Here is a 14,793-nt window from a genome sequence, read left to right as displayed (position 1 = left end):
GTTCGAAATATTGTAACAGTCTAGCTGTATTAACATTGTTTCTTGCCCTGCGGTCAATTATTTGATTTTTCCGAACAGAAAATGCATCTTCATTTCGTCGCAAGGTCGCCTCCAATCTTGTAAAGGTTCTATGATCAGGAATGAGGCGCTCTGGATATCTTTCTCGATACAACCCTACAGCTCTTCTTGAATATTTTGTGACTCGCCGTAAATTAGCAACATACCAGCTTTTTCTGAATGAGAAAACATTTCGTAAGCACAAAAGTTATACGTTTGACGTTCGTATTGAGTACACAAGTCACAAGTATTTGTGACATTTATGCACTTTACAACAACGAACATTCAATTATTTTCCATTGACTACTTGATTCTTCCACCGCTAATGCTCTTTAGGACGATATATTGCTTATAACTTTTAAATTGGAAGTAATATTAATACAGAAAAGTTTCTCTAATAAAAGTTTAGAAAAAAGAGAGCTTTTTAACAGGAATAAAATTTGGGTTTCTGGAAAAAATATAATTGATGACGTCATTCTGACAAATCCCGAAGATAATACTTTCGATTGAAAGTGGAGCTTACCTCATCCCATTTAACACCACGTATCCCAAATTTTATTTAAATTTTTTGTATCCTCACAGTATACTATCGAGTTTGAGACACCATGTACATTCAATATCGGCAAGAAGAGAGAGTTGAAGTCATATTTCACATGTGTTCAAAATGCGGCAGATACCATGAATCAATATTAGTACACAGCGATATTAAAGCCGTTGGCGCATGCTATTGAAATCGTTTTGAATTTTATAGATAATAGCAAATAATAATAAAAATTAAAATAATAATAAACAGTGGCTTTAAAAATTACGTTAATATTTAGAAAATTGTAACATTTCTAATGGATACACCATTATTTTTTAAACAAAAAAATGTAAAATTTATAGTGAAGTTCCATTATACTTTCTAGAGACTAATAAAAAAAAGTCACGTGCTAAAACCAAGCTAAAACAACAAATTTAATTTTTAATCTTTACAAAATATTAGTTAATTGCATACTGAGTAGTTAATTTTTTTAATTTTTAACCATTCATTGAACCAGCCAATAGCAACAAATTTTCTCTAATATTTTTTTCGAAAACCTCGGTTTTTAAGACACGATTTTTGGGACAATGGGTTCTTATAGTTTGCCAATAATTAAATAAAATCTATTAAATTCAATGGTGATTCTTTACATGTGCAGCTGTGGACAATAAAACTGTTCGACCCCCCACCCAACCGTCGTTTAGTTTCCATATAAGTACTTTTTTAATTCGACAAGTCATTTTTTTCTATTTGTTCTCGAATCGACAATCATGATCCTAAAATTCAAACCATCCGTTTAATTTTTCAAACCCGTAAACGGGTCGGAGTTATAACAAGACGCTATCTATTAGCTCACTTATTAATCTAATAAACATTTGTCACTTCTGGAAATAGAACAGGGCCAGGAGGCGCCGCTATACACGCACACCCCGTATTCACTTGCCATCTCCACCCTGGGGTGAATTGCGGCCTTCATTGCAAACACCGGCCAAACGGCGGTAGTCCGGGAGCACGGGGGCAAAAATCGTTTCGGGAGATTTACCAGAACATAAAAAAGGTCGCCAACGGAATTACTAACGAAGGAGTTAGAATAAGTATGTACAGGGTGTATTTTTTGATACATATACTACAAAAACAATCGAATGTAGCATATCCGAAATATAGACTTAATTGTAGTTTTTTCTATGCAAGCTGTTTTGAAATTGTTTCAAGCAAAAAGTGTTCTATGAATGTGTATGGTTCGCCTTGTTTTCGAGATACAGAATGCTGATATTAGAAAAAATATCACATTTCTGATGAAACTTGGGCCACTGATTTATCTAGATAGAAGTAAAAGCCTGCCAAGTTGACTTACAAATATGTCAACCAGTCGCGGAGAGACTAGGAGCCTCAGAACATCGAAAATTCTAATTTCAAGACACTGTATCTCTCTCGGGGACCGCCTAGCCGGGTGTCTTGGCCGGTGGATTTCGATCTGCCGAGGTAAGCATCACGGACGCAGGCTGGAATTTGGATGGGTGACCTAAGGCAGGCTCGGGGACGTGCCTGTGGCGGCCTACCAGATACCTGGGTCGTTCAACATTTTCCGCATGCGTGTGGTTCCCGATAAATAGTAATGAGAACAGAGCAAAGAAAATCTCTGTAACTCAAGACCATGCTATCATACATAAAAAATTGTACGAGACTGCCACCAAGCCACCCTTGTAGTAAATAGGATGGTTTGAAGAAAAGTACTCGAGTAATGAAGGAGGGTGTACAAGGGGCCTAATAAGGCCTAAGTGCCGCGGTGGAAAAACAATTCCACCACCCTCCGACATACATACATACACTGTATCTCGAAAACGAAGCCTACTACGACTCACGTTCATATGAAAATTAACCGTTTCGAGGAACGCCCTCAACTCAGAAACACCCTGTATACCGTCAGATCATTGGGAAGACCGCCAAACGAGATTTTCAGAAATTAGTTTAAATGATACTTATCTTTAACAGCTTTCGAGATATTACGTATTTATTATTTACATGTAACATCGCGCTAGTAGGCTGTGAAACGACGCCGCATAAAAAATCATTCAACTTTTATAGTCAGAGTCAACTAACGTTTTTTTATTTCCAAAAATAACAGGGACATACAATCCAGTAAGCCTTGATTATTTAGAAGTATCTGATTTTTAGCACATCTTTGACTACTCGGGGAACACCCTGTAGACATTCTGTCTACCGCTGTGGACCGAAATGCACCCTGACTACATGCGCAGGACTAGCGAAAACCCACCCTCGCCTATCAAAATTACTTTCCGCTCGATATTGGGGTTGCTCGGTGCCACTGGTTCACATCCCCTGACTGCTCAGTGGCAAAGAGTTGGTCATGGGACTAAGAATGCCGGTTAAGTAGTGACTAACCCTGAGAATTGCTCAAATTCCTGTCGGGCGCCTCTGTCTGTCTGAGGGTGGATGGTAGAAACGCGGGTCCGGGGCCAGGATGGTGACTGAAAACGGGCAGGTATGAAAAATATGTTTTTTCTCTTCCAAATGTATATATTCGTTTACTCTCCGTATGATACAAGCTCCAATCTCTTAATAAGAGTCGAGTGTCATCATTACGCCCGTAGAAGATATTTTTGCGTACGTTCGTCCTGTTGTCTGCGCTCTGCAGGAAAACTATGCGGATGCCATTACGTAACAGTCACGGGTTACGGTATCCAACTAATTTAATAACGGAGCATTACTAGTTACTAGTACATTTTCACACTTCTATTAAAAGAATTTAAAAATATACTGCGTATTTTTATATTTCATCGACGGCAATTTCGTCTGCTTTTACGCTTATGAAATTATTTCATAATTGCTGCTTTCATCGTATGAAATTTCGAAGGGGAAAGCGTTAGCAGGAATAGCAGGAAATGCTACTGAATATCAACAAACATTTTTTAATTTTTGAGATTTTAAATTTGTATTGTTCTTAACTGAGTAATAATTCTCAACCAAACCGCTGTAAAATTTATGTATTAATATATTTACCATATAAACCACACCCTGAACATTATTGATTTCCTCACTGGTGATATACAGGATGGTGGCAAATGTAGCTACCAACTTTTATATCGAATCTTCAATAAGAACTGAAAGCTACCTTGAATTACATATGTATTTATTTTGTTGACATACTTCACAGCATTTTATTCAAATAAAAATGAAAATTTGGCTGAAAATGCAAATATATTTTTTAAACAACACAAAATAGGGCGGCTTGATGTAAAATAATTTTCGAAAATACCTTAAAAAATATGTCAAAATGACAGCTGTCAATTCTATCACAGATGTCAGTCTGCCTTAATGTCAAATATTAACCTCCTTTGACTTTATTAATTAATTGGACAATGTGGAAATTGTCACATCTTGTATAATACAAATATCTATCCAGATAGATAGAAATAAACGCTTAGATCGTGTGCTATGACGACTCCGTGACTCACAACACATCCATAACTACCGAAATTCATATAATAATGAATCAGCTTGCAACGTTTCCAAGTTCTGCATAATTTACCACGATAACATCGCGTAGTTCGGTTTCAGTAAATTTAGAACACGCGTTGGACACTGAGGGTGAATAAGGAAGACATTAATTAGTGGTGGTTGGGGTAACACACATTGATATATCCACGAGGTTTAGATAACGCTGCATTACATAAAATAAATCGTTGTATGATGTTGCATCAGTTGTAAAGGCCGCTTCACATGTTTATAACGTAAATACAGTGTCAAAATCGCTTTATAGTTACATGCAGCAAGAGTCGTATCTGGTTTTCTTCCACGTGGTCGCGGTGACATAACTTTAACGCTCTGTCAGGTTTATTGACATCTCTGTGGACTTCTAGTGGTTTAAAAGAGACGAGTAAAAGAAATACTAAGACATTTTGAGCGAATCTGTTACGAAGGTATTGTCATACGACAAACAGTCGCGTCGTGTAAGATCAGCCTTAGTCGAATATTTCTAAATAACTGTTGCAAATTACTCTCCAGTACACAGATTCAAATATCAAAGGCCTTCTATATTTACTTAAATATAGAAGCGATGAACTTGGATGGCTGTAGCCAATATGTAGGCGTCTTATTTTTATGATTGAAAATTAATTTTTGCGAAGAAGTAAGTCTCGCAAGGCGCCACCGACGTACGTATTTAACCTCGTTGTAATGTGTCTGACAGTTATGACGCACATTGGCGACTGTTGCGTAATTGGTCTGTGTTTGACACTGACGCGAGTTTTACGTTGAAAAATATTATTTCCTTCGATTTTGCATGTATCACTCTCAGTTCGCTGCGAATATGATTTATTACGAAAAAAAACATTGCTAAATTCAGGGGAACAACAAACATACAAATAGAACGAAAAATGACCCGTTTTGCGACATATTTTTCCGTGTAACATTGAAAGTAAGCCCTAAATAAAAAAGTCATTCTTTATTTTTTATTTATTTGACAATTTTCTATAAAGTTGAGGTTATAAACAGATTTGTTTTATAAAAATGTTGTGTAAAATAATAAATAATGGCTCTTAATTTATGAGCACCCTGTATATCTAATCTAAGATGTTTGTATGACAGTCACATTTTTTCGAGGGGCAGAACTTTTTATAAAGAGTGACATTTTTCGATAAAGTCAAAAACAACCCTTGTCAACTCCATCCGTGGATATACATTATTATACATTAAACTCTATAGTAATTAAATTTTGATGTTTTTACTAAATTATTTTATTAAAAAAGTAAAAAAAAATCAATTGCTTTCTTTAAAATTGTTTATTAACGATTTTTTACATAAAATTTTCCTTTTACATTTTTTAATGAGAACTTCTATTCTCTACAAAATTTTTCCTATGAACTATACCGAAATTTTGCTTCGTTTTCGTGCTATATTTAAAAAACTGCAAAAGTGCTTTTTCACCCCTATCTTCAATTTCAACCCTCTAATTTAATAGCACCCCGTGGTTTTTTCATTTTTATTGACCCTTCGAACAAGTCATGTGATGAAAATCCTTGAACGTCTTATTTCCTTCCTTTTTTGTAAAAAACGAGATTTGAAACGTATAAAGGTAAACGCGACGAAAATAAAAAAATTGGCTAAGTTTGAGCGGCCATATATCAGTCAATTTTCATCCAAAAATACTCTGCATCCTCTTGTTTTGAAGAAAATTGTATATACTTTTTTTTCCATGAAGCAATGCCTATACCTATCTCTGCTCAGAAAAAAGTTATTTGCATTTTTACATTTTTTTTGTTGAATTGTTTTTAATATATTTTGCAGTAAATAAATTTTTTTAATTTTTTAAATAAACTATTTTGATAGAAAATCTCATTATCCACAAAATTTTTCCTAGTTCAAATTTTGCTTCGTTTTCGAGATATATTCAAAAAACAGTAAGGGTTGCATTTTCACCCCTATCTCCAATTTCCACCCTCTAATTGAATAACATTCCGCGATTTTTTCTTTCTGAATAACCTTTTGAACGATTCATGCAATAAAAACTCATCAACGTTGTAATTCCTTAGTACCCTGCTTTTTAAGACATAATAAATAGCCTATACGTACAGAATTTTTATCTATTGTAATAAAATCCAATAAATCGACTTTATCGATTTTTATACCACTTTTCTTCTTAATAATAACTTGCTCCTATCATTAATTTAACTGAAAATTTTCTTATACTTCAATGAATTAACAGAGATCTTAAAAATAAGAAAATATATATTTTTTAATTTAATTGATGAACACAAACTCATAAGACTCGATTACCGTAATATAACTATTTTTTAAAAGCAAACGAAAGTGGCACAATTCTTTAAACTCAAAATTCGTGCAAACATTATTTATTTTATTGATTTTTGATGACATATTCGTATTCTTCTCATTTTGCTATATAAAATTAAAAAAATCGTCTTGATAAGTGCTACCGTTCCCGAGAAAAGTAATCTTTTATGGCGCATACTCATTTTGAAGCCCATGCGGCGCGCGGCAGCGCAGCTGCTCTCAGTCATCTCGCTCTGCGGAGCGGTACTTTCTCGATTTTTCTTTCATTAAGCTTTTATCTTGTAGTTAGCTATAAATGTACTTGTAGTTAGCTATAAAAACATTATTTTTTTCTCGACTTCAGGATTACGTAAGCTATAAATTATGATTAATTTTACGCTTCTATATCTCAGAATCTACACAGTAGAATGCTGTCGCATTTGGCTAAAAAGCAAAGGGTTACGACGTAGTTTTTATGTGTGCAAGATTTTGTCGATCGCATAGAAAATTCCCTGGGCAATAAATAATTGTTTATAGAGAAAAATGTTGAAAAATTAAAAAAATTCTAAATGGTTATAAAAGTGTAAAAATGGCATTTTTAGTAGTGATCATTGTTTATTATGACAACAAGTATCTTTAAAAAGTTATGTGCCCTTTCTAAACCTCAATTTAAACTCAAAAAACAATTCAATGCCTGACCAAGAAGTTGATCAGCTGGGAAGAAATTAGATCTGATAACGTCCATTTCGTTTATTCAAGGTGTTTCTTGAAATATGTTAGAGATGGAAACGTTCATTAATCAATAGGATTTTCTTTCCAACGCCCGAGAGACGATTTATCTAGATAGATGAAAGTTCTGGAGAGCTCCAAGACAAATTGCCAACTGACCTTCCATCTTGCTCTGTCAACTGGTTCAGTCCTTGCACAAAATGAGTTTGGTAATGGAGTTTTATATCCGAAACGCCAGAGACGTAGCAGTAATCAATCTAAGTGAGCAGACGCTCCAGTTTCCACTGTGACGAGACAAAATGCACTTGAAGCTAACAAATTTACTGCATCTACTCCGTCTAACAAACCGATCAATTCCACAGTCTGACTATTATTTACTTTGGTTTTTAGTAAATAAGTTTGACTCGAGCTTTTGGTCTTGTCCTCTAAGCAAGCTGTATCGATATTGAAAGGTGGTAACTGAGACTGGCGGCCATATTCAATAAGAGCGCCATAACAACTCAATTTGAGCGAATTCCCAGGATGTTTTTCCTCTCATTTCATTGCATCGCAATATCGAATCAATAAGCAATACTGCTCGTTCACAATTGCAATGCCTTTATTTGGAAGTGGATGATGAATCGATCAACGTCATAAAATCGACTTTCCTTCGAGTAAATGATTATGTATGCATTGTCGAAATAAATTTTAACACTCTGTTAACATCGTTCTCAAGAAGGACATTATCTTCAGTGGTCTTTGGATCTAAAGCACATGTTCTGTACAGGGCCTAAGATATTTCAATTGAACAGACACTGTCATAAAAACGAGCTGTTTATGAAATTTCACTCGTATCCAATATTATGTCCATTCATAAAGTAGTTCTAGAGGTGACTATGGCTTGAAGCACCTGTTATCTTTAAATAGACATTGGTCTGTTGACTGAGCACTGTAACGCAGACATAGTTATTTACACCAAAAAGGAGATAAGTATTATTCATCAGTCGAGGACGATTTTGCGCCCGAGCGGAGCGAGGGCTGGCAATAGAGTCCGAGACTGGTAAATTTAACTTAATTTCTGCGTGGTGTATAACATTAATATTATTTCTAAATGAGTGATTTTCAAATAGAAAGTGCAACAAATGCTGTCTGCGAATTTTTATTGTCCGAGAATATATAGAAATTTCAAAGAATGGTTCCAAAACAAAAATACTGGTGTATCTGAAATTCTGATATATCAAAATACCCCAAGCTGAGAGCATTTTTGAAACGCAAGAATGACAGCTATACACCTAAAAAGTCAAACGTTTTTACAAGAGAACAAGCCACGATTTTCTCGTTCAGGCACCCGATAACATATATTTGCTAATGAAAGTAGTGATGGTCTTAGGCTTTGCAGGAGCATGCCTCTCTGATGAGTTATGCACATTTACTTTGGACAACGTCAATTTCACTTTCGATAACACTATTGTAGTTACAATTCCAGACTCTAAAAATGGTATGTCACGTACGTTTATAATTACTTCTCGTCTGGGTTCTGTTTCTAACGTAGAAATTCTCAAGAAATATATCAAGATTAGATTGAAAATTAAAACTGAAATTTCACGCTTTTTTATGTGCTATCAAGCAGATAGATGTTACAACCAACCAGTCGGCAAGAATACCCTTTCTATGATTCCTAATAAGATTGCACAGTTTTTGAAACTAGAACATCCTGAAACATATACAGGCCATTCATTCCGAAGAACATCGGCAACGTTAATGGCCAATACAGGAGTTGATTAGTATTAGCAATCAAGAAACATGGTGGGTGGATTTCAGCCACAATTGCTGAAAGTTATGTTGCTGACAGTTTAAGTAACAAAAATTAAATACTCAACAGGGTTATTTGCAATGACACTTCTACTCTAGGTTCTAGTCAGATAATATTGACTGAAATGGAGCGGTCAAATCATTTTGAGAAAAATGTGACAATTAGTAAACGCGAGGGGAACAATTATCCAGATTTTATAAATGTTACTAAATGTGATAACTGTACAATTACTATAAAAATTAATTCATAATAATAAAATGTAATGTTCATGAAATATTTCTATTTATTTGTTCATAAAATATGCATTTATAACTCGAAATCGCGTTTTTCCCTAGGGTAAAATCCACTTACCTCTTTAAAAACAATGTATTAATAGTGTATGTACTATAGTGGGAGCAGATAAAATTTATCATGCTAGAATTCTAATGATTCATCGTCTCGTATAAACATAAACCAAGTGTTATTTCACAACAAAAACGCATTAGATTTTCCGACAAGCGGACGGAGAAAACGTATAGAAACAGGGAACATAACCGACCTAAAAATACCGATAAATTACATCTAACGCTCTATTGATCCCCACAAATTATCTGTCGTGACCTGGATGCGTGCCAAAAGAATAGCACACACATCATACGTGCATATAACGATCACCAGAAACGTAGAATCGAGATTATATCCATCGCGGTTCCCGTAAAAAAAGTTATTTATACACCCAGATAAGCATCGATATGAAAATGGACTATTAATTAATTAAAATGGCCTGTATTCGTGCGAAAACCGTAGCATAAGCCCATTAATAAAGAAAGTTGCCCTGGCTCGGAACCGAGCTGGCACCAGCTGCAATCAGACAGGAGTTAAGATCGATACAATGCTGGAAAGTAAGTCTTGCGTGTCTGAATGTCAGGAAATGGAGAATGAAGAAGAAACAATTTGTGTTATTACATTTAAAGATATTTAAAGGTAGTTGATTATTGTCACACCATATGCTTAGGAACTCCAAACTGTGTTGAATGTATAGTCAGACACAGATCTGACACAATGGCAGGCTTTCGAATCATCATCTTACAGCAAAAACTGGACCTCAAAATTATTCGGAGTATCATTAATGAAAAGAATAATGAATAATGGGCCAATTGTCGAACCTTGAGGTACGCCAGATGTTTGTTCAGTTTGGTAGCCATGACATATAAATTGAACGCGGTGGGAAATATATGATTCTATCTATGTAACTTGCATAACAGTATGCCGTAATCTAATTTATTGAACGTTTTGGAGAAACCTGTATAGATCAAATACACTTGACCTTTTTGATCCGAGGAATAGGTTTAGTAGAGCTCTCAGATTCGATAATATAGGTTTCATAGCAAAAGAATAAGACTTGATCATTATTCTTTTGAAGAGTTATTAATCTTTTCTGTCACTTTGAGCGACTCGTTGTTTCAAAAGATCTTCAGAAGTAGGTACTTTGAATTTGTTCAAAGATTATAATGTTCAGAAAAACATCAAAAACCATCTGATAATAATTAATTTAGCTGAAAATCTGTTTATAATGAAAAACAAGGTAGTAATCCCAAAGTTCAAAGCGTCCCCAGGATGAAAATAGACGACGCTTGGCTATATCCCACATTCTTGTGGTGTGTCGTCAAAGGCTGGCCTTCGATAAACTTCAGGACAGTTGTATAATTCGAATCCTGGATATATCCTGATATGTCACAGTCACAGGGGGAGCCTGGAGAAGGAACAACTGCCACCTCAGGGGGTCGCAGCCAACCCAGACGCGCCGTCGCGTCGCCGGTATTGACCGGTGACGTAGGAAGGCGTCGTCGACAGCGTGCTGCCTTTCTCACCCTCATTTCACCGGGTGCACTGGGTGAATGTAATCACCCTCGTTGGAATTTCCCACTGTTGCAATCTGTGACTTAGTGTTTACTATCTAGAGTCCACTAGGCTGGAAAGTGCATCTCTATCGACCGTCCATCTATCTAAACTACTGGACCAAAAGAAGCCCTAGCTTGGTGATAAGTGATGGACATTCTTTAAGTAAAAGTATCGATCGGTTTTGTGCAGGAAGATTTTCTTACCTGTTGAGTAGATACATGGAGACTCCTGTGTAGTGGAATCTTGGTGTTGATGTCTCCAGAGACCCACAAATAACTGCTATAATGTCTGCCGGAGTATAATGTCTTTGTGCTTCAAATTCCTACGGATGGTAAGCTCTAATATCTAACACAAAATAACAGTATTTGTTTTTACTTTAACGATATTAATTGAAATTAGTTCTGAAAATTCAAGTAATTTTTCATTAAATATATATTTTAAATAGAATATATGTTTAATATCTACTGATATATCACAATGATACGAAGAAACATTTTTGGAACCGCTGACTTCATCGATAGATCGACTGGCGGTGTCTACAAATGATATTTATACAAAGCGAGGTACATAAAAGTGAAAGCAGCTTACTCACAGTCTTCATCAGCAGTTCCATATGTTCATTAATTCATTGTTCATGTATTAATGTGTCATTTGTGTATGTTTATTCACAGTTATTAACACGCACATACACCAAACAAACTGTCTCTACGATTTACATACATTTATAGCCACAACTATTCACCTCTTCTCGTGCAGTATGTAAGTCGGGAATGATTCCAGAAGTTCCCAAAAAGTTTTAACAATTTTGATTACTAGCACCATTTGCAGTTTCAACTATACAAATACAAACTAACTGAAGTACAGTGTTTTAAATAGTGTTTAGAAACATTTATTTGTATGTGAAGTTGAATATCACAGCTTTCTTAGACGTGTTATTCTTGGTAATAACGTGCTTTTTAATTTTACTTTTCTCGTTAATTTTGGCCAAGGACCTTCCTATGGAATATTTTCAGTCAAATTATGGGACATGCTGAATATTAATCTCAGATTTTCTTAAAATAAGCACTAAACCTTCTAATCATTCCTTACAGACACCTCCAAGTTATTCAATCGCGTCTACTTTTTACTATTCACTTATAATTTAGCTTACAGTTAATTTACCTTTCCCAAATTGAACGCGAAGGGTCACAGAACGATAATTAGTAGGTGATTTAATAAAATTACAAACGTCTGATATAGCAACGTAAACAAACCTTCCTGTGTCGTGTGTTTAGGGACCATTCATAACCTGACCCCACGCAGGGGTGAGCTGACCGCAGATTAGTGATATATTTTCATTAAGATTGATTTTTGTGCGATAAACCGGAAGTTTTAATACATTAGAGTTAGCCTCTTCGTCCTGGTCTTTAATACTATTAGGATATGACAGAAAAATTAAGCTTTCGTGACGAATAATTGTACAATAGGTTTGGTATGTGTTTGTCATTACTGCATGGCATGCCTCAAGGTTCTACATTTGGGCCCTTACTTTTTGTTGTGTTTATAAACGACATCATGATTGACTTACAAGTACACCATTTAATGTATGCAGACAACCTTCAGCTATTGTGTGAAATATAATGCACTTATATGCGTTGTACGATGCACTTGCTAGAAATTTTAGAGGGGTAGAGCTACAGACAGGGGGTGCAGCCACCTTACGCAGAACTTTCAAAGAGGTCGTTTCATGGAAGGGTGGTTTTCTATGGGCACTTGTGGCACATGTTAAATGCATACTAGGGGACCGACGCGATCGATATTCGTTTTGCTTTTACACCTACGCTATTCATAGTTAAATAAAGAAGGATATAATTATAAAGTTCCTACGTATATCTCGGATATTAATATTTTTTGGTTTAATTCAAATTTATATCATGGAGCACCCTAACAATTTTTATTAATCAGATATCTACAAAAAGCACTTTATAAACTGCTATGATTAATGACACCGTCTCACTAATGATCAATGCTGCGAAGTAAAAAAATCAATTTTCATCTCATCTAGAACAACAATGACGATGCTTTTATGGCTTTATAATTACATAGTAGTAAACAAAAGGAAAAAACAGTTGACAATCAAAAAATCCCACTTCTGATTACTGTTTTCTAGCCGCGTTGCAATACTGCTTTGGAATTCAAATCTGTTGATATATCGTCTGACTTTCCTTCAAAGGCGATGTAACTAATGCGACTATCTTTCCAAGGAATTTCCCAACCGCTGAGCTTCTGAATGAACCTGGAGGTTAATGGGGATTATATTTGACGTACAATAACTCCAGTATTAGGATGAATACACCAAAGGGGGAAGCGAAATGCGACTCGCGATAAATCCGCGTTTATATTTAGCGAACGGCGTCGATTTTCGTCCTCGGTTTAATGAGGGGCTTCAATTAAATTCTCATGGCGAGATTTAATGATGGCGAGGTGAAAAGCTTTCCATGTTCAGCGATGAAAGGGTCTTTCGATGGATTCAACGGTGCTGCTTGATTAAAGTACTTAGTTGCCTCGGTGAGAAACATTGGATGTATTGCTAATGGAAAAATGGCGCAGATTTGTAACTTTTTCAAATTTCCATAAAAAATGTATTCTTCATTTCTTTGGTTCGATTATCTATCGTCGTGATCTGATATTGCTTCACATGGTATTGATTTGAATCAGCTTCTCGTGCAACGTATAATCTTTATGCATATTCGTAAATAACCCATTGCCAAGCTGGCCTCAGATTCATGTTCAGCGGGTACGAAAACATAACAATAACAAGGTTTGATCAAAAGAGCATACCACTCATGTAAATATTTATTTAGCTTCTAAACAACTCTTTATATTTACTATAGTTGTATGGATAATTTTGAGACTAAACTGAACTTACAAGTAACTCTACACCTTCCTCTTGTGACTCCGTATAACAATACGGGACGGATTAGTCAATCTCATTTAATCTATTCTCATAGCTTGGAAAATCCGCCTAAAAACCAGCTACTTGATCGATTATTATTTTCCTCACAACATTCTAGCAACTTATTTAAATATTTTGGAATTCCTACGACTTTTCGAATGTATTTCGCGCGTTATTAGAAATATAGATTTTTCCCTTCACCATGGGATGAACCGACGCTACCAGATGCCCAACATATGGCCCCAACGGTCTAAGTGAACTTGTTCAAAAACATTGCTAAATTTCATGAGGCCTTCTCCGAAGGACGGCTTTGCAAATTTATTACTCCCGGTGACAAAAGGCACTAGTTTCTCGACGACTTTACGGCGACGCTAAACCTACTTGAAAACCCTTAACTTTTCAATAATTATTGTTGACGAAATATGAATTGGACCATCCGTTCCGAGAACTAACAAAAAAAACTACCACGCGTACCACCTTTTGTTACAAAAAAAATAGGAAACTCAAATTGAAACGTGTGAATGTACTCCAAGGCCCTATGTCAGGGCTCTTCTTATAAATGATATCCGATGTCTCAGAAGAGACACTGTGTTTTAGGATGATAATTTCTTTATCGTTATTAATATTATATTTGTTTCAACACTGCAGATTTCTGCTACTAAATTTTTTGCTTTGCTACTTAGAGATGTTCTGGCTTTTCCCAACATTACTTCGTAGAAAAACATACGAGTATATAAAAATGGAGCCTCGAAAATGAAATCCTATCCGATCAATAACAATCTAATTGGCTTTACAAATCCTCGTATATAAGTTAGCTGGTCGCCCATTTTCCCGCTTGACGTCGACTTTGTTGTTATTTCACTCGGCAGGGTTCCTGTTTGTTTGTTTTCAATGGATTATTTATAGAATTAAAAATAAACGCGAAGCAATACGGTTACGTACAACAGTAAGGAATTCTTTAACGCGAGTACGCAGAATTTTTTTAACAAATACTGGAGTTTGTTTAGAAATAATGTTTCACCAGAAACTTGATGCTTGTTTCAATTTGTAAATTGTCTTGTTTACGCCATTTTTTCGTTACACTCC

At 35.5% G+C, this 14,793-nt stretch overlaps 1 protein-coding gene across 1 annotated transcript in view; it reads left to right on the top strand.

Annotated features, from left to right (window-relative positions):
* LOC108914242 (ankyrin-3) overlaps positions 1–14,793 on the top strand; it is a 48,215-nt gene that overhangs the window by 15,891 nt on the left and 17,531 nt on the right. The gene's annotated exons all lie outside the window — the stretch shown is intronic.

Source organism: Anoplophora glabripennis, unplaced genomic scaffold (assembly GCF_000390285.2).
Source record: "Anoplophora glabripennis isolate ALB-LARVAE unplaced genomic scaffold, Agla_2.0 scaffold136, whole genome shotgun sequence".
In the NCBI taxonomy this organism is placed as follows: domain Eukaryota; kingdom Metazoa; phylum Arthropoda; class Insecta; order Coleoptera; family Cerambycidae; genus Anoplophora; species Anoplophora glabripennis.
This window is presented reverse-complemented; position numbering and strand designations above follow the sequence as displayed.